Raw genomic sequence first — 25776 nt, 5'->3', positions numbered from 1 at the left:
CCTTTGTGCCAGAAGTAGCTTAGTCATGCTGGCCACATGACCTGGAAAAACTGTGCGGTCAAACGCCTGCGCCCTCAGCCTGTAAAGTGAGATGAGCGCCACAATCCCAGAGTTGTCTGCGACTGGACTTAACTGTCAGGGGTTCAGGGGTACCTTTACCTTTACCTTTTTATGGAATCAAAAGCAACATATTATCTGTAATCCCTCATTGCTTTCCCCCCTACCAATCCCATGCCAGTGTTACCCTAGTATACAGGTAGGAAATAAACTGCAATTGCTTAGCAGCAAGCATGCCTAGAAGCATTTTTCTTCAGATGTTCTTGGACTCAGTGCTAGGATTAGGAACAGATTTTGCAGATATGTTCTGGCACAAGGCACCATTTTATTTTATTTTTTAGGGTTCAGCTTTTATTTTGAAGAACAGGCTACTGGGTCACATCCACATAACTAGCAAGTTAGGTTCTTCTTTTTCTTTACTAACCTGGTTACCTGACAGCGCAATCGTATATTTGTCTAATCGGAGATAAGGCCAACTGAATCTAGTGGGACTTACTCCCAGGCAAGTAGGTAGAGCATTGCCGGCCAAATCACTTTAGATTTCACAGGTGGTGTTCAAGTAAGTATTTTCATGATTGCAGCCTGTGAACCTTATCCAAAGCCCAAATAAATGGCTGGGGTTATATTATGATTCACCATTTCAGCAATTGCAAAGTAAGCAATACCTTTAACATTCAGTGATGCTGTTAGGAAAGGAACCTTGTAGCAGAATGAGCAGGAGAGCCCTCAAACACAGCAAGGCTTATCATATTATGAAGGAAATGAAGAAATGTATATCACTGTCTAAATCAGGCACCCCCAAACTCGGCCCTCCAGCTGTTTTGGGACTACAACTCCCATCATCCCTAGCTAACAGGACCAGTGGTCAGGGATGATGGGAATTGTAGTCCCAAAACAGCTGGATGGCCGAGTTTGGGGATGCCTGGTCTAAATAGTGCACCCACCCCGGAAATATTTTGCATTCAGTGTGTGTGTTTATACATAGCAGGAATGGGGAACCTGGTGCCCTTTTAATGTTGTTGGACTACCACTCCCATCATGCATTAGTTAGCTCAGTTGGTTACAGCAGATCCCCTAAGGGTGCATTTTCCTTCATTGCACGGAGTTGGATCAGATGATCCATGGGATCCTTTCCAGCTCTATGATTCTATCATTCCATCATTACCACTGGTCATGCTGGCAGGGCCGGATCAGTGTTTAGAGTCCAACAAAACTTGAAGGGCTATGGGTACCGCACCAGTCCTGCTACATTTCTTTTACAAATAAAACATACTATTACAATTACAACAGCGAAATCAGAGGAGCATGATATGATCAGGGACATTTTCAAGCTCAAACAAAATAGCAGACAGGTGTGAAAGAGATTTGAAAGAAATGGTGTGGCGGAGAATAATTTCAGATTGTGTACTTTGCAAGCAAGTTGATAAAATAAGAATCTGTAGGGCATTAAATGTACTTGCAGGAAACCTCCCATTTTACCATTACTGTACTGCAACCTGCTAATAATTTCTTGTTCTTTCCAGTGTGCTTCAAAGGACTATCAGAAGTAAATAAGCATAGCATGTGTGAAATGTATTTAATGCATATTAAAGTGCCAGCACAAAATTATATGCTGCAATGTAGGGATTAATCCCCATTTCCCTTCACCAAAATTTGGAGTGCATCTAAATAATCGCTTAGCCCTACTATGATACCCTGGTCAAAGAGATTTCAAAATTGAGGGTATATATATATTCCCTATGCAGCACAGACTGTAGTAGATGATGTCTTATGGCCATAGAACCACCTTCAGATCTTCTACTTCAGACGCTCTTTTACTTCATGTCTTCGCTTGCTAATCCTTAGGTTTGGGTCTATGTAGAAACATAATCTCTTCATAACTTCCTTTAGATCTTGAAAAGAGCTACAACTTTTTTAAAAAACACAGGCCTTGTATACATGATGCTTAGCACTTTTTCAATATTGATAAACATAATGGTAGCTTAAGGCTGCAGTCCTATACACACTTGGGAGTAATTCGCATTGAGTTCAATGGGGCTTACTTCTGAGTAGGCACTCAAAGGATATCTCTGAAATATCTGAATATCAAAACACAAAAAAATAAAAAACAGCCTGGGGCCAGATTCAGCTAAGCTGGTGCACTAGCAGAAGCTGGCACAAAGCATTGGATAGGCAAACTCAGGCCGGGGGGCTGGATCCGGCCCAATCGCCTTCTCAATCTGGCCCACGAACGGTCCAGGAATCAGCATGTTTTTACATGAATAGAATGTGCCCTTTTATTTAAAATGCATCTCTTGGTTATTTGTGGGGCATAGGAATCCGTTCTTCTTTTTTTTCTTCCCAAAATATAGTCCGGCCCCCCACAAGGTCTGAGGGACAGTGGACCGGCCCCCTGCTGAAAAACTGTGCTGGAGCTTTGGGGCTAGCGGATTTTGAGTCTACAGACTATTACTATCTATCCTGTTCTTAAGGGCGCATCACAGGATGCATGCAGAACAACACATTTCTGAATAAAACTCACTAATTCTTCTTTGGTTTCAAATTGGCACTTCCTGAAGTTGGCCTTGCCAAATTAGGGATATTCCTTTCCCCCTCTCTGTTGTACAATATGTGAATGCATCACAATGCGGTTCCAGCTTCTCACAGTTCCAGCAAGTTACAGAATACATGACTCCATAAGGACTTCATCACACTTCTGTCAATAGAGAATTAACTATTGGCTGTTATTCCTCAGTGGCTGGGTGTGCACAGGACAGATTAAAGCAACCCCAACCTCATCCAGCTGCTGATCACACAAGATGTGTTGGAAGGAGTTGCTGGCCTGGCTTAAAACCATAATCTAAGAGGTCAGTTAATGCAGCTGGCAGCCACCATGAATGCCCTCTAAGTAGGGCCCCAGCTTGCCCCTACCACACCCACACTGGCATTTCAGAACCCTGAATTCATGATAGGATGGAGCTAGGGTGCTCCTTGCCACAGACCTGACCCTTGACTTATTTACTTCTAGGCCTGAGGATGGCTTAGATTATTTTGAATTCAAGTGCTCTAACTAGGCTAGTGGGTGGCAAATATCTGGAAACCATGAATTCCTTATAGTGAATTTAGTGGGTTGGAGGAACTCCAAGGTGAGCCTCAAATTTTAGCAGCACTCTGCACAATGCCAAAATTCAGCATGTGCACATTGTTGCCTCTCACAGTCCGTTCTAAGTAATACTTGTAGTGTCCCTGGAGGGTGCCCCTGAGACTCTGCACCCAGTGTGACCGAACTGATCGCGCTCCCTTAAATCCGTCTCTGAGAAATTCTGTAACTATACATGCATTGTAATTTTAATGATAGGTTTAGTGTTATGTTTGCCTAACATATTACGTGGAAACTCAAATATTGGGTTGGTAATGAGATGAAGTTGATGGACAACTTGGTTTTGATGCTATCACACAGTAAGAGATGGAGCTCCATCATCATCTCTCCATTGTGTTCAGTTATCACACTTTGTATCCTTGTTTTGACTTTCTATACTGCTGATTTCCGCCCTTCCTTTGTCATTTCATTGGCCTTAATAAATCATTCCTTATGTCCTTTTAATTATAAAGCCTGTAGCGTCAAACTCTACCTTTGTCCTCCTCTGCAGTATGCCAACTATCTCCTACTATCATAACGATGGAGCTTACATTAGTCACTGTTTGAACCTTCAGAAGTCCACATTATCATTATTTCTGGGCAGATGGAGCAGGTTGGTCATTTCCACATCCAAAACCCAGTGGAGTCCTCAATGATCTTTTATCTCTCCCCCCCCCCCTGTCATTTCCTCTCCACTACATCCAAATTAGGCACAAGAGCTTGCACATATATACACAATCCATTACAAATCAGGCAGGAATAGGACATATATCTCTAACACATATCTTTAACACCATAGGATTTTATACAACAATTCCCAACATCTTCTCTCAACACTGCAATACATATTTAAACATATAAGAAGAAAGAGCATTTATCAGTTATGCACCTCTTCTCACTAAATCCCAATCCAATCCAAAATCAATCACTGTGTGCATCTAAGAGAACATTTGGTTTTGTTGTTATTTCTTGACCTTACATTCTGCCACTCCCTTGAATATATTTTGTATGGCAAACAACTTTTGAAGCTGAGGGAGGTTCATAAGTAGTTTGCGACACGCCACACACTTTCAAAACTATCCCAGAAACCTTCCTGGAAATGGTGCCATGCGATCTTATAACATTCTTTCTGTGGGCTGTACAGGGGAGAGAAAAAGCTGCAAATTGACAGCATGAAGCCAGATTTCCCACAGTCCTTGGAAACAATGTCAAGTGATCATGTAACACTATTTTCTATGGCATTTCAATTTTGAAAGCATGTGGAAGGGGGCACACGTCCTAGCTTTGCAGAGAGACTTTTCCCTTGAGGGAACTTAAAGAAAATAATAAATGTGAGTTGGATCCCAAAACATTTGGAGAGTCACAGATTTGCCATCCTGCTCTAAAACTAAAGTGCAGGCATGGAGAACCTTTAACCCTCCAGATGTTGCTGTCCCATCAGCCCCACCAAGATGGTCACTGGCCAGGAATGATGGGAGTTGTAGTCCAACAACTTCTGGAGAGCCAAAGGTTCTTCATGCCTGCTATAGAGGGAGCAGACTTTCCCTGGTCCTATTATCTGCAGTTTCTTCCGTCTGCTGGGTAGCACCACTGAAAACTTTCCAACCTGGAAGATTGGGGCTGGATATTTAAGAAAGAAACTTACAAGAGAAGCCCAAACTTTAAAATTACCTTTACCTACGTAGTTGTAAAGGGACAGAAATAACCCTCCTATATCTAATAAAAATAATCATGTAGCCAGATCTGTTTTTGCCTCTGATACAGTCTGTAGGGTTTATGTTGTATCATCATGGAATAAGGACATGCCAATTTTGCATTGAGCTTACAGCATATTTAGGAATGCTTTTCAGTTGTGCGCAAAAGCTCTTTAAAAGAATAGCAGCCCTGTATCAAAAAGTTTACATAAGCCAAGTTATGTAAAGTACACATCCATTGAAACGATGTTCCTACATAAATTAATATCACCTCCTTAGCTTCCATCTCAACTATGAAAATTGGCTCCATCTGTTTCATTTCTATTACTTTTTTTAATTAGGAGGAAAATTGTCAAGGATATCTGAAAATTCCTCTTCACATTATCAAACGCAGAGAAGAAAGGAAAGCTTTTATCCTTTATTTCATTTGTCTTACCTACATGATAATGCTGATTATGTCTCTTTTATTCTTTCATAAGCTTCACTGTTTGTTTCATCACTGAAAATGTAAGCAAATTTACTGTTCTTATATCTTTGTTTACTCCTTTTTTCCAAGTTAGATTTTGATAATGCTTCCTTTCTAGTAATAACAAGAATTGGATGCTTGTTCAATGAATACACTTTTCTTCTTTGCCTTATCTTTAGATGAAAGCAGTTTCTTTGAAACTACACAAAAAGACACCTAAATTAAAATGCCATATAGAGAAACTGCAAGAACGAGTCTTTCTTGGAAGGGGAAAAATTACATGGTTTACACCCCTCCCCTTACTTAAAATCCCAATGACTTATAGCATCTTTCAGCTTCCTATATTAGATATTTTAAAATGTTTTTAAAATAATAATTTAAAAATCTAGTTTAAAATCCTTTAAAAAGTTTCCATTTCAGACTGAAAGTGTCATGCTGTAAATGAACAAGGAGAGGAACAACCCATGCTGCTCGGTCCTATAGAGGGTCTTTTTTTTACTTTCCAGCCAAGGAAGTTGTGCACAAATACTTATTCTGCAGTTTAACAGAGGCCTAAAATGGGACTTGAAAAAGATCTAGCTGTGAAAGGAGCCCTCTTGGGCCAAGATGACACTTTGAGAGCCTTTCTCCCCTCCCTGGAAAATTTGGTGTGGTCCATTATCATACCCCAATAATTCAGGAGCCACCACAGCAAGCAAGAGCAACACAGCTTTTGTCCCAACTCCGAATTAGCAAAGGGAAGAATTTTGTGCTGGGGCAGGCGGGGCCAGTGTCTCTACCCTTAACACACAGATCTTGATGTAACTTACTTGATAGAGAAGCATATAGGCAGGGTTGGAATTCTGGAGAGGCCATTGTGGCAGGCCCAACCTACCTACTTGTTTTAAACGGTGGGTCCACTCTACCTTCTTGCTATTCTCCCTGGGGTCTTAGGGTCTGTTCGCATTACCACCTTACAGTGCAGTTGTTCTTCTCAGCTCAGGCATTGTACAATTCTTTCCTCTCCAGCTGTTCACATCAGCACAGCATTGTTAGTGTCAGATTAGTTTCTGTTTGGGTTCACCCCAAGGAGTGTTGACCAGCCAGGATATCTTTACCCTGTGCAAAGTTGTTTACCCCTTACCTACAAATGCATTAGGAGCAGCTTAAGAACTCCAGTCGGATTGAGAAACAATGCATCAAACAGTTGGATTTTGTAACAAAGTACAGGATAGGTTGGATGTTGCCCCCAGAGGTGCATCCCATTGTCTTTCAAGACAAATATATGCCAACAAAATTGGAGTCAATAGTCTCAGAACCCCTTCCCAGCTACTCTGGAACCTGCCCCTTCCCTCTATGATTCTTTTCCCAGAGTCCTACTTGTTTTTATTCATTTATTTCATGAGACAGCAGCATCTTAACCAACAATAAGTTTAAGGGCAGATTGTAAATTCACATAAGATTAAGAAAGGCTCAGATTACCTTTCACATTTATGCAGAAGTCCGTCCTATTCGGATACGGGGTGGCGCTGTGGGTTAAACCACAGAGCCTAGGACTTGCCAATCAGAAGGTTGGCAGTTCGAATCCCCGCCACGGGGTGAGCTCCCGTTGCTCGGTTCCTGCTCCTGCCCACCTAGTAGTTCGAAAGCATGCCAAAGTGCAAGTAGATAAATAGGTACCACTCCGGCGGGAAGATAAATGCCGTTTCCATGTGCTGCTCTGGTTCACCAGAAGCGGCTTAGTCATGCTGGCCACATGACCCGGAAGCTCCCTCGGCCAATAAAGCGAGATATGTGCCACAACCCCAGAATCGGTCATGACTAGACCTAATGGTCAGGGGTCCCTTTACCTTTTTAAGTCCGGTTCAGTTCAAGAAGGAATGCATAGCATTACAGTCTATATTTAGTAGGCTTACATCTTCTGTTTAGGGAAACATCAAATACTGTTGAGCGGTGTATTCATGGAGAAGCCTCTTATTGTGAGGGGAATACCCTATAATGTCCTTTTCATTTTTTAGCTGCAAAAAATACCACAAACCCATATGCAGCCCGCACCTACAGTTCTCCGGCCACTTACTTCAAAGAAGCACATGACTTACTCTAATTGAAAGGTGATAATTCACTTGGTAAAATGGGCATGTTGAGTGCATGGGACTGTGCTGAGTTTGGCATGTGGTAAAGCAGTAGCTTTGTGCTTTTGGGGGTTTTTTAAACCTGGTTTGCAGATCATTTATCATGTTATCAAAGAGTTCCCAAAGGTCACTTGAGCAAAAAATGTCAGAGAAGTTGTAAGCTCGCTATGACCACTTCACCTTGTATAGAAATCAGAATGGATGTACTCTGCTCAAATTCTCAACAGTCCAATTCAGTTGTCTGAATAACCTCTAAGCAGTTTGAGCATTATCGTTAGGGAGACTTACCTACTAGCTGGGAAGATGCAATTTGCTTTCATTATGTTCAGCTTTCAAGAGTTGCTTTCACACCAGTTCTGACCTGCCAGCCAGACATACAAGCATTTTTAGTTGGCCTCTTTGATATTTTTTTAAATGATTGAGATTAGAGCAGGCACACTAAATATTTATGGCTGATTGCAACCTCTAGCTGATTTTTTCTTTAAAAAATAACATTCTGAAAATACAACACTCTTTAAATGTTTGATTAAGGATACCTTTTATTTATGTCAGCACAAAGAAGAGTGCAGCTGTACAAAACATACATCAATGTCCAAAGTTAAAAGACATTAAAATTCATAAGGTTCATTTTCTGACGTTCTCTACAAACTGTAGCTGAGAGTTTGTCACAGAGTTAACATCAGCAATAAAATTATATAACTGCTGGTGTCACATTCCTTGAGGTACATTCAGAGGCATCTACAATTTTACAGACGAGTTTTACTTATTTCAAAAATGAACATAAATTATCCTTAATCTTACTTTCTGTAATAGTAAAAGGATGTGTCAGAGGAAATCATCTATATTCCAGGGAGGTTTAGCTAAGACAAAGATGAGATTCGGGGTCGTTGTGTTTCATTTTGTTCCATTACATGCAACGCCAACAAAACTGCAGGAAGTGAAAATAATTTACAGCAATCCCCTTGTTTAGTAAAGCAGATTAGATACAAAATTTTGTGACAGACTTACTGGCACTCCAAGCAGACGGTTCAGAATTTCCTGTTGCCTGAGAAGGAATGCTATTGTGCCTATGTCTAGATGGTGGGTTTCCAATTGGCCACTGTGAGAAAAGAATGCTGAACTGGATAGATCTTTGGTCTGATCTCATAGAGTCCTTCTTACGATTCACTAGCCCTGTTTGGTTGTTTCATTTCTGTGCGTGATAGCACTCATGTGAGGGGGCAGCCAGAGTGTGCTGCCAAGCCCCACCCAATCCCACATGTTTCAAAGTCTCATCTGTGGCCCTCCAGATGTTGGTAGACTACAGTTCCCATCATCCTTTCGCAGAGGCCATGCTAGCTGGGACTGGAGGGAGCTGGAGGGACATTGTTTTCCCATTTCCACAAGGAATGAAACCACAAGAATCCAAGGGTAGCTCCGTTGCAATATTGCCTCAAGCAAGATGGCTGTGGATAGTGGTTGAGTAAGTTCATTATTAAAGATACATCAGGGTGCTCAACAGAACATACATACACTTAACGCTTTCCCAGGTCACACTGAACCTATGTGAAATGGCCACCACATGTAGGGGGGAAACACTTATGGTACAATGGTATAGAACTCCAGTAAGAAACTGAAGACTTTGCATGCTTATTCTGACAGCTGTTGAAAATGTGACACCTCTGTTGGTGGTGATGTAAACAAACCAAAAGAATTCCTGGAAATAAATTCTAACAGCAATAAACAAGAAAGTTAATAAGAAATTTCCATTGACCCCAAGGTATTGTTGCAAATGTATGATAAAAGACAGGTGGCAAAGGGATAAAGAGACTCTCCACTTTTATATGATCATGACAGCTAGAATTGTTTGCACAAAGTATTGGAAAACAAATCATATACCTAGGCTCAAGAGAATGGTACATCAGATTGTGGATATGGCCATCCTGAATTAATTAGCTTGAGCTTTTCAAGCTAGTCTGGGAATCATACAAAGTTTTAACAAGAACTTAGCAAGCAATTCTGAAGTAACAAACAAATCAGCTGTTAGTGGTCATTTTCTGCTTTTATAAATTCTATTATATAAGCAGTCATGAGTTGGGGGAGTAGCCTTTTGAGATCCCACCCCCCAGTTGTAGTAAACATTGCTCAGGATTAAACAAAGTTTGTTTGCTCCACACTTCCATTTCTTGTGGCATCGTTCTACAAAGTTTGCAGCAGCAAAAACAAATAAGAAATATGCTCTAAGATGACAGTCACAAGACTTGAGTGGTGATCGCCATGTGGTCGGATGGTGTGAAACACCCCACATACTGGGACATGGTCAGATTTCCAAAAACAGAAACCCTGTTCCCTAAAATTAGGGGCTAACAGGACCCCCTGATGGGTTCTAGACTGGGCTGCACTGCTTGGATCTTTTGGTTGCACTTGACAATTACATCAAAAGAATAAAAAATGGTTCAGGCCAATAAAACTGCCTGTGCACTTCTCTATCTATGGGCATGGAGTCATCCCACAGGCAGAACTGGCATAGATTTGTAGATTCACACTGTGATCTGGATGCAAAGCCAGCTGAGAAAACGCCCCCCAAACTAATCTTGTTCCTGGGCTTCTGTCAAGAACTAAGAAGCTGGACATATTTTTACATTTCTTATTTCCCTAAGTCATGGAACAGATTTATACAACCATTTTATATAATAACAATTCCTGCCAAAGGATTACAAATCATGCCGGACAATCCAGACAAATGGACTCAACATCTATTATGACCACTTTTACAACTTTAGTGTAAAGCGAGAGGTCTCTCAACCTCCTAATAATAGCATGGAGAACTTCCACTGCAGTTCCAAGGTATTTGCACTACAGGAGAAAGTGCTTCAATCTTAACTATGGCTAGCAATGAAGAAAAATAACACAGGGGAGGGAGGGATAGTAGAGGCACTGACAGCAATAGAAGGCTATCAAGAGTAATAAGGAATATAAGAAAATACAGTTCTATAAAACAAACCACAGCAGCAGACACCTTAATCGTCCAGCCAAACGCATGCTGAAATACAAAAAGCTTTCTGTCTTATTGTAGAAGTGTATGGGGTGGAATTTGTTTTTGGGGCTTCCAATTCAAACTATCTTCCTAAAAAACCAAAATAGTCATTTTGAGTCAGGAATGTGTGGGTTTTTTGGGGGAGGGGGGATTTATTGACTCCCTCCACCCTGATGTCCCAGTGTCCACCATCTGGCTAGACCCCTGACATATCCAAAAATTACCAGATCCCACACTCTATTCCAGGGTTTTCCAAACGTGAGGATCCAACTATTTTTGGACTACAACTCCCATCATTCCTAGCTAGCAGGACAGCGGTCAGATGATGTGAAATGTAGTCCAAAAACAGCTGGAGACCCAAGTTTGGGAAAGCCTGCTCTAATCAGTCCACCTACCCATGGATCTCTATGATAACCAATACATGGCTCTGTCAATCCATTAGGTCATAATAAGCCCTAGTGGTGGTGTAGTGGTTAGAGTGTCAGACTAGGATTTGGGAGACCAGACTTGAAATCCCCACTCGGCCATGGAGCTTGCTGGGTGACACTGGGCCAATCACTGCCTGCGAGCCTAACTTACTTTACAGGGCTGTTGTGGAGATTACATGAGCAGGAGGGGAACCATGCTTGCCATCTTGAGGTCCTTGGAGAAACAGATGAGAAATGAATAGCTCAGTTAGTAGAGACTGGGACTCTTAATCTCAGGGTTATAGGTTCAAGCCCCATGTTGGACAAGACATTCCTTCATTGTAGGGGGTTGGACTAGATGGCTCTCATGGTCCCTTCCAACTCTACAATTCTGTAATTTATGAAATGCAATGAATGAATGAATGAATGAATGAAGTTTCACAGTGCATAGAAAAGTACTGTACTCCATCCTCTATATATTCCCACCACCGTTACAGGAGGGGCTGTTAGCCGGTTCATGCCTTGCTAGCCACAGTTTGGAAGTTCCTCTTGTATGGTATTGACTGCATCCATGTTGCTCCTGGTAGTAGCTGAAGGAACTGCATCAAGGGAACCAGCAACTGTGCTTTGCTTGTTATTTCTTGCATTTTTATTCCTCCCTGTTCTGCCTTCCTTTCAATAGTGGTGGTTTCATCTACTTGGCATCTGTAGGCTTTGCCTTAGTGGGGAAAAACTGGATGGCTTGACTTCTGAAAATATTGGACAATTCTTTCCAAATAGAATTGTTTATTAACTTCCTTAGGGGGTGACTTAAGAAATAAGGGAGGAAGGGAAAGAAAGAAAGAAAGAAAGAAAGAAAGAAAGAAAGAAAGAAAGAAAGGGGCTGAAAAGCAGTAGGGTGAGCTTTTGGAGCCCAGCAGAGCTGGTTCTGAGGATCATAATTAATATCTAGAAACTTTTCAGTATTAACAGACTAAGACAATCTTTGCTGATCTCTGCACAGTTTGTGTCCAAGGATGACCAGCTGAGAGATTAATCAAGTCATCCAAAGTGGAAAATTAAAAGCCATGGGGATAACACCGTCAGGGTCTGCAAGGTGGCTTTCCTGCAGAAACAGAGACCTTGGCGGTGGCTTGATGGTCTTTGAGACATTTGCTTCTAGGCAGTCAAGTTTTCCACTGTGGTTCTTCATCTTTCTCTCACTTTTCCAACGAAAGAACAGAGATTGCCCAAGGCACAGGAACGCCGGTCTTGAGATGTTAAGCTGTGGAATTTTCTGACTATAATGATGATAAACATTTTGTCTTCCAGATGTGAAAATAGAACAGTACCAGGAGGTGCTTCTTCATCCTTCTCCGTGTCTTCTATTAGTTTAGCTGTCTATTTGTTCCCGCAGAGTAGTAGGAACCTCATAAATGAGCCTGCCTTATTCACATTTTGGTGTTTCAGTTGGGTGTAATGATCTGCAAACACATTTCCAAAAAGCAAAGGGATGACTAATATCATAGTTGCTTATATGTGCAGCCTGAAATCATTAGGTATTTATTTCTTTGATACAGAAGCCTTGTTAGGATGCATCTCAAACAGAGTACTGCTCACTGCCTAGCTGCAATCCAGTCCCCCCTTAAACAAGGTCGTCAGGGTTTTGGATTGAACAAAGGTATCCATCTCTTCACTCTCTCCAGCCAGGTCAACTGGCCTGCCACCAGACAGGCAAGCGGGAGCCTCGACTGCAGTCTCCCACCCAACAAAAGTGGTATGCCTGCCAGTGGAGGCTGCTTGGTCCCTACAACAGGGCAACCCAACAGCGGGGCTGAGCTGGCCTGGGATCCACTGGATCCCAAGCTGTTGTCACTGCCACCGCTGGCAGACAGAGGGCCTGATCTGGGCCCAGCCTGAAACTAGTGCTATCTACCTGCCCTACCCACATACTCCTGCTGCCTCCATGAGCAGCTGGGTTGTGGGTGTGGTGGTATTTCAGCCACTCCACAGAGTCTCAGTGGTGGCAGCAGAACGTTAGGACTGCTCTGCTCAGAAGCATAAAGTGTGCAGGCATGCCTTGCTGAATTGCAGCCTGAAGTAAACCCGAGAACACAGAGCTGAAACGACTGCCTATTGCTTTCCCCTTTGCCCCGTGTCCACTTACCTCCCCGCCTTCTATTGTTTCCCAAGCATCAAATGCCATACTGTAAGCTCCTTGGGGTAGGGGCCTCTCCTCTTGTATTCTGTTACACACCATGCACATTGACGATGCCACATGACAGATGATTTCACAAATCACTGCTGTTGTGTGAGGGGGGAAGAATCTCTATGTTGAAAGCTTGCCTTGTGTTAGTCCCACGGACATATTTTGCAGTTATTTGTGCAGACCATTAAAAGCCACAAAAGGGGTCTGCATTTATCCCAGCTCTCCACATTTACCCATCCCTCCTCTTTCTCTACATTTGACAACAAGAGCCTCACACGCAGCAGCGCTTAAAACTGGCGGGGGGAAATGAAAAAAGAAAAAGAAAAGAAAAGACTGAGCGATTTAATTAACAAATGCAGAAGAGAGACTGAAATGGTTGAGATTCCTGCTGTAAGATTTACATAGATGGACAGGATGGAGCTTGCTCAAGATGTGGGGAGGGTACAGTGGGGGAGAGAGTGGAAGACTCTGTCCAAAAAGAAAATAAATCCATATATGCAGAGAAAGAATGGGTAGCCATTTTGCAGTTAGGAACACTTTGTATATTAAGGGATGTATCTAACTTGCAAATAGCAGGTGGGGGGGGAGGAAATTTTGATTCAGTTTGTGGCAGGGGCAAAAGGTTAAAGCTTCCCTTCCTCTATGATACAAACCTGACCTAGCGCCAAATATCAAGCAGCCCTGAGTAGGCACAAGCATCATGCTAGTAACTAAAGTAACTTGTAACACTGAAGGGCAACTGGATGCTGATAATTTTATGCTGCGAACTCCAAATGTTGCCTAGCAACTGACTGACTTGCCACATCCACACCACATTTAAAGCACTGTGGTACCACTTTAAACAGTCATGGCTCCCCCAATGAATTGAGGGAGCTTTAGTTTGCTAAGAGTTTTTAGGATACCTCTATTCCCCTCACAGAGCTCCAATTCCAGAAGTTTTCTGTGAAGAAAGATTGTTAAACCAATCTGGTTGTTAAACCTGATAATTCTAGCTCTGGGAAGGGAATAGGGGCCTCCTAGCAACCCTCAGCATCATTAGCAAGCTACAGCTCCCAGGATTCTCTGGGGGAAGCCATGACAGTTTCACGTGACATCATAGTGCCTTAAATGCATAGTGTGTTGGGGAACTTCAGGCCCACGCAACAACCGTAGCTCTCCAGGCCTCTCTGTTTGGCACCTCAGGACTCCCCAGCCCTGCCCCCTCCCAAGGCCACTCGTCCACTCCCAAAGCCCATCTCTTACTAGCCCTGCTCTGCAATCTTCAAGGCATTTGGCCTGGCTGGAACATATCACTGAACTGTCACAATGGCTCTTGCACACCTGGATGGAGAATGAAGAGGGCTGTGTGGGAGTGCATGCTGAAACCTTGGACTGGAATGTCAACTATTGTGCAAAGATAAAATTTGCATGGGTTATAGCACCCACTTTTGCCTCTGGTCCCACCCACCGCTGGCGTGGAACCACTTGAAGGCCTCCAATGACTGCAACCCTCGGCCCAAAAAGGTTCCTCACCGCTGGAGGTTTCAGGCAATTCCGAAATTGATGTGGAGCTGTTTGTCCCATGATATTTTATACAGTGGTACCTAGGGCTTAGAACTTAATTCATTCTGGAGGTCCATTCTTAATCTGAAACTGTTCTTAAGCTGAGGTACCACTTTAGCTAATGGGGCCTCCCACTGCCGCCGGTCTGCCACCACGTGATTTCTGTTCTGAAGCAAAGTTCTTAACCTGAGGTACTATTTCTGGATTAGCAGAGTCTGTAACCTGAAGTGCCTGTAACCTGAGGTACCACTGAATAATAATTTCCTTCTGCAGCTTCTTCTTTTAAAAGCACACTCAGCTGTAAGTACCTGGAAGCCATTTTTACAGCAATTCACACTAGCTTATGCAGGCAGGGGTGACTTCCCAAAATGAGTGTACTGAATGGGCAACCATTATTAGGGTCTTCCTGGGGTGGTTCCCCAGCCCCCCCAGCCCCCCCCCACCGCAGGCATATGCATTATTCTACACAGGTGATCTGCACCTCTAAAATTGTGCCAGAATAAAAATTATAGCAGGTGGCAATTTGGAGAGATAGAGAAATAAAGTATTATAATTATAGTTAACAATTATATATAATGATATGCAGGCTGTTACTTTAATACTCATCTGCGTCATTCTGCAAATGGGATGCTGCACCTTTGCAACCTCTGGGACAGATGGAATTTCAGCTTCAATGAGCCCTTTGAGGAGCACTAGGGAAATATGTCTGTAAATAACAGACCATTTATTTTGGCACAGGGCTTCTTCTCTTGCCCAAATGAAGTGCTGTAGCGGAGTCTCCTTGAGAACATGACATAACAGAATGGATAATTTGTCTGTTCCCAAAGGTGACTTTTCAAACACTGTTTTAAAATAATCTGCTGTGGGGATAAGGAGACATAACAAGGCAGGGAAGGCAAATGAAGTTCAGCCTGTTTGATAGAGAAAAAGAAATTTCACCTTCCCTGTCAGCAGCTCTGTCTTATGGAAATTATACGGGTGGATTTATGGAAATTCTTTTTTTTCCCCTTCTCTATCTCAGCTTAAAATGGAAGCAAGTTCCAAAACTGTTTCTCCATGTTGAAACAATTTCTCCAAGGGAAGGCTATTACAGTGAAGCTAAATAAATATTTGATTTCTAGATGCCCAAATCATGGCCACAGTAAGGACTGTGAATTACATCAGATTTACGTGTTTGTCCCAGGAATAGTGAAGCTGCTTTATACTGAATAAAACCATTGGTTTACTTAGCCCAGTGCTGCTCCGTAGGACAGATTGAAGGCCTTTCCCCCAGCGCTTTTGATGCATTTTAAAATATGGATTTATTCTGCAGATAATCAATAATACACCACCACAATCACAATGACACAGTCACATCATAAACAATATCTAAACATATTAAAAATGACAGCATTAGTATCTTAGAAACCTTAAAACCCATTAAACATAAAACATTTTAGATTCAAGCAAGTCTTATATTAATATGGCTAATACTGTATATCACTATTTGATCTCAGTCTTAGGATGATATCAGACAAAGTGGGCCTTGCCTGAATATGACTAACAACGGCTATGGCCCTTAAATTTCTCATGATTATCCAGTAAGCTTTTATAATATCTCATTTAGACCAAAGCAATATCAAAACTTACCTATCAGTAAATTAGTAGGATAAATCAGCCTCATATAATCAACGTGCTTATGTCTAATTAATGCATGAAAGAGTTAATGCATGGAGGGGTTAAGATCACAGAGTAAGCTGTCCTGCCAGCCTCAGATAGGTCATTCCCCCTCACCTTAGGAGAAAGGGTTACCAAACTCTTTGTTCTCTTACTACCAGTGCTATTTTCTTTTTTAAAAAACCTTTACGGGTACTCTCATTTTCCTACTCATATTGAAATACTGTCCCTCAATGAAGCCAAACGTAGATTCACAAAATGTTTAGGGGTATGCATACCCCTGTGCCCCCGCAAAAGGCACTGCTCACTTCCATCATGTGAACTCAGCAAATAAGGAAGTGTATGGCTTAAGTGAACCTCTCTATGTTTCTATACAAATAATTTTGAAACATTCACTATTTTGGAACCTCTTTCTGCTGTATGGAAAAGCATGAATCTGACAGTTGAATGGTTCATAAGTAAATCATTTTTAACTTACCAAACATGTGGTCTCTTTCTATGCTAAGGGAAGTGGAGAAGGTTGGAAGCAACGTAGAAGAGGTTATTTGAAAGGTTGGCTTTACTTTGCTGCATGTTTTGTGATTTCAAATCTCTGTTGGGGCTCCCTCACCAAAGTCCTTGTCCCAAACTTAGCTCTAGGCATCCAGAGAATTCTCCTTTTATAAAATCTAGTATCTTTTATCCTTTTAACAAAATACAAAAAAACCTCCAACACTTACAACACATGCCAGGGGGGCAGGGTCACTCAAAACAGGACACAACAGACAAAGAGAATAAGCAAACCAGCAAGCAATATGAAGAATTTGTATCTTTCCCCCTCATGTTTTTGCAACATAGGGAAAGAATTGCTGCAACCCATATTTGCTTATTATTCTAGAAATCTCTAGAAAACCATCGTTGATACCTTCCTTGTCCAATCCACAAAATCCATTAGTTGTATTAACTGAAGATGCTGGGGACAATTTATATAAGAAAAACGCTGGACAACAGCCCTTCTTATGTAATGCCAATGTTTTAGGATGTTCAAATTATAGGCAATATTGCAAATGTTATCCAGGATAGGTGAGAAGCTTGGTGCTTTCTCCAAAATCATTTTAGCCCTTTGAGAGGTGCTGGTGACCTGAAAGTAGGGTATTGCGTGGGATGGGGCAGTTAGTAAAGTCCTTGGCTGATTGCACATCTTCAAATGGGCTTGCTGTAGGCACCAATCAGCAGACAGCACAAGTGGCTGAGGGGTCCAATGAAGACTTCTGCTCTCTCATAGGCTGCAAATGATGCTCTGAGCATCATTTCCCTTGGGGTGGTAGAAAACGCTGTGACCATTATTTCCCAAAGGATTTGATTTGATATAAAGGAGAAATATCCTGTCTTTGCTCACTGGAAGGACAGATCGTGAAGCTGAGGCTCCAATACTTTGGCCACCTCATGAGAAGAGAAGACTCCCTGGAAAAGACTCTGATGTTGGGAAAGATTGAGGGCACAAGGAGAAGGAGACGACAGAGGACGAGATGGTTGGATAGTGTTCTCGAAGCTACCAGGCATGAGTTTGACCAAACTGCAGGAGGCAGTGGAAGACAGAAGTGCCTGGTGTGCTCTGGTCCATGGGGTCACGAAGAGTCAGACACGACTAAACATCAACAATCCTGTCTTTGTCAGTCCTCCACTGCCTGATATCATGTCCCCAAAGGGCAGGTGGCAGAGTGCAGTGTGGCATGAGCAGAATCCAGATGGGTAGCCTGCTCACTGTGCCCTGCTGAGTTGTGTTTTCCATGGGGCTACTCAAATAGATGAGCATCCCTTATTTCGGTTCTCATCCCATCCCTAACTGTCATGACAACTGCATCAATGCATAAACTCTAGGCTTAAAATCATGCAAGTTTCTGGCAGGTTTTTTAGAATTTAGAACTCTTTGTCCTGGCTGAAAAGCAAATGTATTTCCCTCCCAGACATTGAACATGATCAGCCTTACTTGATGCATTGATGTCCCAATAAGGATGGGTCACGCGTCCTACTTTACAGCAGAGAGATCTCTATTTGAAGGGCTATGGAAGGACAGTCCTCTGTTTGAAGTCCTCGAATTTGAAAGGCTGCTTGGTTTAAAGCTTAAAATCCACAAGAAAGGGAAGCAGCGGGCTTGAAATTGCCCACCAATAGTTTGCACCGGAACAGTGTGCCGAGGAGGTAATGTGTAAGTGCCCACTTTTGTGCTCATTCCTGTCCCCTTATAAAGGTAAATGAGGTCATTCTTTTGTGGTCCCACTTAGAACCTAGCTGCTCCCCAATCTCCATCATGGAAACCATTCTGCCATCTCTGGTTCTTTCTCCCTATCCCCTAACCATTCCTCAGTCATAGCCATTCCTATCTGAAGTGTCCCAAAACACTGCTGCTTAGTGCAGAAGTTGTTCAGCTCTAATTCAACTTTCATGGGCAGAGCTTTCCAAACGTTTCATGTTGGGGACACACATTTTAGACATGCATCATTTCACGACACAGTTTTATTAGCAAACCAGAGGTTAAACTAACCCCTTCCCAGCTCCGGGTGTAGCGCAGGGGGCGTTCACACGACACATCTACACCCTGCAGGCGACACAGTAATGTGTTGAGACACAGAGTTTGGAAAGCTCTGTTCTGGGGATTATTAACCATAGCTCCCCATCATATACTATACTGAGAGCCAGTATGGTGTAGTGATTAGGAGTGGTAGACTCGTAATCTGGTGAACCGGGTTCACGTCCCCACTCCTCCACATGCAGCTGCTGGGTGACCTTGGGCTAGTCACACTTCTTTGAAGTCTCTCAGCCCCACTCACCTCACAGGGTGTCTGTTGTGGGGGAGGAAGGGGAAGGAGATTGTGAGCCACTTTGAGACTCCTTAGGGTAGTGATAAAGCGGGATATCAAATCCAAACTCTTCTTCTTCTTCTTCTTTAATGAACCCCCGTTCAGCCTTTCCTTTGATTGCACCCAGCAAAATGGTAAGCAAGGCTGGTGGATGGCTGAACTGCCACTGGTACAGATAGAAACCTGGCCAGTGAGAATGGGAATGAGAAGCCCCTTTATTGGCTCCCACCACATGTAGACTAAATATGCAGAGGGACAGTGGGCTCGTGCCTAGTAGCACCACCCACAACCTCTGCTATTCAGCTGAGGTCCTGAAAGAGGTTCTGTGTGTGTACTTAGGTCCCCCATGTGGGTATCAACCCTGATTGCTTAGGATTGTGGATTGCATGGACTCTACAGCTGCTGAGAATGGGTGGGGCCTCTGGGCACAATCCCCTCCAAATATTCAGAATGTATACTGCCTGGAAGATGTAAAGGTTGCTGGAATAGAGAGATTGTGTATGATATTCCTGGAGTAATTTAGCTTCTGGGCCCAATTGTGTGATGTTTGGAGACCTCCTACTTCAGTCAATTATGATCCATGAGTTAGTCATTTTGGAGGGGTTTTGGAGGGGTTATTCTATCATGATTGTGTAGCCTTGGATCACAGCTCTTGGGGGGGGGGAGAGGAAAAGGTAATACTAAGTATATGAGCTGAATAGTGGCTTACCAATAAAAATTAATTAAGCAAAGAAGGTTCTGCTTTTGCTGTTCCCTAACTCCCAGCTCAGCAACCAACCAAGTTCCCTTATTAATGACAGTGACTATTGACCTTCATCACCTAGTAATTTACAAGAAGCAATCAAGAAACTGCAAACCTCTTCTCTTCTCGGTGAATACCTCCTTGTCTTTTCAGATTTTCAGTTAGCTAGCAAAATTTGTGTGCCAGTCATGTGTCTTTTCATTTCTCCATTACAAATCTTGCGACTGGCTGCAGTACACAGAAGCTTCACCCATTAGATTTGCTGACGGGAATATATGAAAAACAGAATATCTGTTGCAGTTACATAAAATTCATAACTATGCAAAACTGCTGAAGGCTAGACACAGTTTAAAATTAAATGGGATTTAGTACATAATGCATGTCCCACACGGAAACAGATAAGGATATCGGTAAAAAGTTAAAACTCATGGTGTGCCAGAAAAAAGCAATGTATTTCCCTAGACTTAGGGACGGATCCTTGTTTCCCACTGTGGTGTAAGAGTTCCATCAGCAGAATTCGATCTCACATTATATTTGCTATGACTGTACAAGTGTAGGGAGGGTGAATGAAGTGATTATTTCCTGTGCCAGAATCTGCTTAGATTAATGAATGCAGATTAATCTGATAGGTTTAATTAATCTGATTAATCAAACAAGGCTTAATCTGAGAATCAAACAAGCAGTCCTGATCAATAATAAGGACTTTAACATTAGTAATATTAGTGTCAAATTCCTTGATCTCCTAAAGCCTGTCTCAGAAGGGATATTATCAGAGACAGGGTCACTAGGGCCATTATATATTTGATCCACTTTATGAATCACTTCCCATAAAACATCTTGAAGTGATTTCACGGGGACTCAGGAATAAAAAATAAATAAAAACAATTCCACATATAAAAGCGATTTCAAATCCAACAGAGGGACAGACTGGGTTTGTTTACTCATTTGCTTACATTGTTATCCTGCCTTTCTTCCATTATGGAACCGTACAGGTAGTTGCAGGTGGTCTCCCACCCAGAAACTGACCAGACCCAGGTCCTCATTTAACTTGAGCTAGGTGCTGGTTTCATTTGCCTTCAGACCACACCCTTTGGATCACAGAGCCTCATCTGCAAAGGGAGACCCCAGGGTTGCTGCAGCACAGGCTGGGAATGGAATGGTTCAATGCACCTTGAAGGTGAGCTTCAATCCTAGATCACTTGCTAAAGCAGAGGAACCTGGTGGCCTCCAGGTGTTGCTGGCCTACAACTCTTATCATCCCTGACCATCAGCCCTGCTGCCTGGACTTTCAGGGAGTTGGAGAGCCACAAAATAACTAGACCTGCTCTACATTAAGTTAGGTTAGGTTAGTTTTTTATTGGTTGCGCTACTTGGTGCTGTTTTGTTTTTGTTTGTTTTTTTGGTAAATTGCTTCAGGTCATTTTTGTGAGGAAAGTGGCATCATCATTGTCATACAAACATTATCCTGTTTTTCATTACCACCTACACTCTGGGAATTAAGATGCCGATAAACCAAAATGGAAGCCTTGTAATGGGTCTTCCTGCAACTTAAAAGACCTATTACCTAACTATGATCGGTATCAGCCTAATCAATACGGCAACAAGGAGAGAGGGGGTACTTTGATGATGAGCAGCTTCAGTCGCTTTATTTTAATTGGAAACACCCAAAGCCTCAGCAAAGAATATATCTCAAATGCTTAGGAACAAAGGAAGCTGCTTCATATTGAATCAAACGACTGGACACTTAACTGGTTGTGGCTCTCCAAGGTTTCAGGCAGGGTTCTCTCCCAGCCATACCTGAAGATGTGGAAAATTGAACCTGGTACCCTTTGCTTACCCAACATGTGCTTTACCACTGAATGACAGTCCTTCCTGTGGTATAACATTAAGCATTAGCCCCAGACATTGTGGTTTCTTGTGGTTACTTTCACTTTCCTATCTAGTTGCATGTGAACTCATTTATCAATGAATAACCACTTGTTCTGGCTTACAAAGTGTGTTAACCCTGTCTTATATTAAATAAGAACTGAACACTTCCCCTATTACTTATTGTTGTTTGTTGTTTAGTCGTTTAGTCGTGTCCGACGCTTCGTGACCCCATGGACCAGAGCACGCCAGGCACTCCTGTCTTCCACCGCCTCCCGCAGTTTGGTCAGGCTCATGTTTGTATCTTCGAGAACACTATCCAACCATAATTACTTCTTAGAATACTTATTATTACTTATTAGAATACTTACTTATTACAATAATTACTTATTAGAAACATCCAGATTTTCCTCTGTTCAAGATGCCAAAATTGGCTAGCAAAATATGGCTTTATTTATTTTTTAATTTATTTATTACTTCTGCACAGAGCTCTCAACTTTTCCCTTTTCTTGCGAGGAATCCTATTCAGAATAAGGGACTTTCCCTTAAAAAAAGGGAAATGTTGACAGCTATGCTTCTGCAAACTGTCCTTTCTCACCTGCTCCTTCACAACCATTTTCTCTCTTTTAAAATGAAGATGATAGTCTTCAGCCTATAGAAAACTGTTCTCCTGTATGCATTCAAGAACAAGGCACAACCTGTCTAGGGAGTGGGCCCTCTGATGCTGAAACGGTCTCCCTTTACTTTGTCCTTCCAAAGTCAGGAGTGTGATTATTCCATAATTCTCTCACCTGATTAATTCTTAACTATGAACATAATTACACTCTCCAGAAGGTAAATCACTCTTATAAATCAGTGGCTGCTGACAGTTCATTCTTCTGCAATTCTAGTCCACTGCAGCAAAGTCAGGCAGGGAAGACTACCCAAAAGGGACATGTTTGCTAAAGCTTGCAGCCCTCTCTGAAGAACTCTTTATTAATGAAGTATTGGGAACATGAAACAAACCCTGAGTGCAAAGGCAGAGGGAGAAGTCTATAGATCATTATAATAAAACAGAAACTTTCCCTCTGGTTAGAGAGAGAGGAAAAGAGCTTGAGGTCATGTCAGCAATGAAAAGTGTCTTAAACCAGCCTGCTGAATTTCTTTCTTTGTTAGTTCATGCATCACACATGTACATTTCATACACGTGTGTATATCTGGTTTTTTAAAAAAATAAAATAAAAATCAATGCAGCAATGATGCCATTTCGGATTTCAGCGAGGGGCGAGATTACATTTAAAGTTAAAATAGAAAAAAGGTGCATATTATTTTGTGAGCCTCTACTTTGTTATGCCTATTATATGCCTATAGCAACATGTTTCAAGCACCGGGGTTTATCCCTTTGACATGCACACCTCGCACATGGCTCCATTTAATTGCTTTTAATAATGGTCTCTCAGTGTGTAGCACTGGCTGGACGGAATAATCGCTTGTGGCTTGAGACGTGAGAGGAGGGAGGATTGCTGTCCCTAAATGGCACTCGCACTATTAACGACATAGCAAGCAAATCTGATCAGCTTTTGACAATTAGTTTAGGCAGGCTTGGAGAAGGATGGTGAGTAAGTATATGTGTGAGAGAGAGAGGGAGGGAAGGAGGGAGGGAGGGAGGGCGCCTGGCAGCGATATCAGAGGCAGAAGTTCAGCAGATGCAGCATGGAAATATCATGCTGGGAAAAGCTTTACCTCTTGATTCCTGCCTTGGTCGCTCTTGGTAACTTGGAGTCTCTGGACTCAGCTATACAGCTGCAAATATAACGTTTAAGTGCATTATACAACTGTGACACTAGATGGCTATTGTGAGCTTATGGCAAATTCAATACATTTTAAAAAACTTTTTTAAAAAGCATTTTCACAACATTTTTTATATGTGTCTAGATTACACCTCTGTCTCTTAAAAGGTTCACTTTAACAGATATTCAGGCAGCTGGCAAAAACATGACTGGGAGAGCATCCATGATACCAAAGGCCAAGGTTAACTTCCACATATATATAATGTCAAAAGAAGGATTTTCCTTGCAGCATTATAACTGTGAAAGCATTTAAAAAACAAAACACAAAACTTTTTTTAATTACCTGGGACAGTTGCCTGATAAGTGGGGCAGAGTTGAGTGACCCTGTCTGCTTGCAGGACATGGAATCTCATTTTAGCCATGGCAGCATCTGCTGCTACCTCTGTGTTTTTGCAATGGAAATGGATAAAGGGCTGCCTGATGCCCATCATCCTATTTCAACATAGCAATTGCCTTCCTAAAGTGGATTCCATGTTACACAAAATCCTGCATTTGGCAGAGACTTGCACCATATGCTTCAGAGAAAAGCAAAGAGGAAAATCCTAAAGAAGCTTGCAAACCACACACGAAAATACTACACAGGGAAAATTCTTCTAGACTCCAGCAGATGATTAATTTATGTCCTCCAGCACAATTAATAGCCCTTGCCATTTTGGCCCCCAAGACTGCAGATGTGGTTCTGAAAGACTAAATCTGCTCTCTGAAGAAGAAAATAACGATGGCTTAGAAAAAGCCTTTTTTTAGTAGAAGGAACAAATGTTAGAATTAAGGACCAGTTACATGATGCTGTGTGTTTGCCAGCCCAGCAGTCTAATGGATAGGCATACAGAGAATCATGAAGTGAAGGAGTCTTCACTAGGTCACCATTTACTAAGCGTATTTCTCCATTTACTTCCCACCCCAACACATGTTGAAAAGAATAAAGAACTGGCCCCGAGTGCCACCATGTTGAGCATTATTTTGATTCCATGATGGGCCTGGAAGTTTTGATCACTGGATGGCTCTTGCACTGAACACACAATAAAATATGTGGAAACATTTACTACACGGTGCTTATATAAAGCACATGGTTGGAGCCAGCCTTCCTGAAGAGCCTTGAACCCCTCTGAACCATATTGCTGATCTGCAATAGAGCACATGAATTTACCATTGTTTGCACCAGTTCTTCGGAATTCTCTTCTAGAAATGAAGCAAGCCCCCACATTGTTATGTTTTCAATCCATTATTGAAAACTTTTCTCCCCTCCCACCCAAGCCTTCTTGAATTAGCTCGCCCCCCCCCCCCGCAGTATTTAATTATTGTGTGTGGCTTTGTAATCTCAGTGTTCTAAACACTGTTTTTATTATTTGCACTGTGTTTTATATTCTAAATATAATTCTATATATATTCTATATACCAGTGCAAGTGGCACGAAACTAAACTAAACAGTATTTCTGTGCACTCTGGCACTCGTTATGGTCCTCCATGCGCCAGTAGCTGTTTAGTCATTCTGGCCACATGACATGGAAAGCTGTCTGTGGACAAATGCTGGCCCCCTCGGCCTGAAAAGTGTAGTGAGTCCTGTACCCCATAGTCACCTTTGACTGAACTTAACCATCCTGGGGTACTTTCCCTTGCTATATTCTATATGTGTACACTGCTCAGGTATTTTTGAATGTAGAACATTTTATACATTCTTAGAAAAGTCAGGCAGTATACTCATGAGAAAGTGAGTATGTGATGGTGGAAAGTGGAAACAAGTATACTTCGTCTGTGCCCCCTGTCCCTGTTTTGGTTGCTTTCCAACGCACAGAAGGCAACTGTCTGAAGTTGGAACCTTTTCCATTCGTAGTAGTTCCCTTCACATATTGGGATTCTGGAAAATCAGGCTTCTGAAATTTATGGGAGAGCATCCATGGTACTAAAGACCAAGGTTAACTTCCATATATGTGTAATGTAAAAGAGGGTCAATGTCATGTATAAATGGCATCTAAAAAGTTGTATACAAATGGCTGTACTGCCAAATGCTACCCCAAATATCTTCAGATATTTGCTATCTGACCCACTGTTTGCTATGTTGAATGAGGCTACCTCTAATAACTTTCATCCAGCAAGAGCTCTTCATCTCCCATCCTTGAACATTATTGTTTAAATAGTCAGAGGTACACTCATTCCATTTCATTCCAGTGTCATAGATTAAAGTATATAAGACTAATGCATTCAGACATTGCTTTTTGAAGATTAATCTTGGATTTCAAATGCCCC

The 25776-nt window shown here is 42.1% G+C and overlaps 1 long non-coding RNA gene across 1 annotated transcript; it reads right to left on the bottom strand.

The window, feature by feature from the left end:
* Positions 1-11497: 11497 nt before the first annotated feature.
* LOC310704998 lies at positions 11498-14039 on the bottom strand. The gene is made up of 3 exons (XR_014525149.1): positions 13960-14039; positions 13016-13152; positions 11498-12332 (listed from the first exon to the last, which is right to left on the bottom strand). It is a non-coding gene; the product is annotated as an uncharacterized lncRNA (long non-coding RNA).
* Positions 14040-25776: the final 11737 nt, after the last annotated feature.

Source organism: Podarcis liolepis (assembly GCF_965112155.1).
Source record: "Podarcis liolepis genome assembly, chromosome: 1".
Classification (NCBI taxonomy): Eukaryota; Metazoa; Chordata; class Lepidosauria; order Squamata; family Lacertidae; genus Podarcis; species Podarcis liolepis.
The sequence above is the reverse complement of the archived record's forward strand: the minus strand, read 5'-3'. Positions and strand labels throughout refer to the sequence as shown.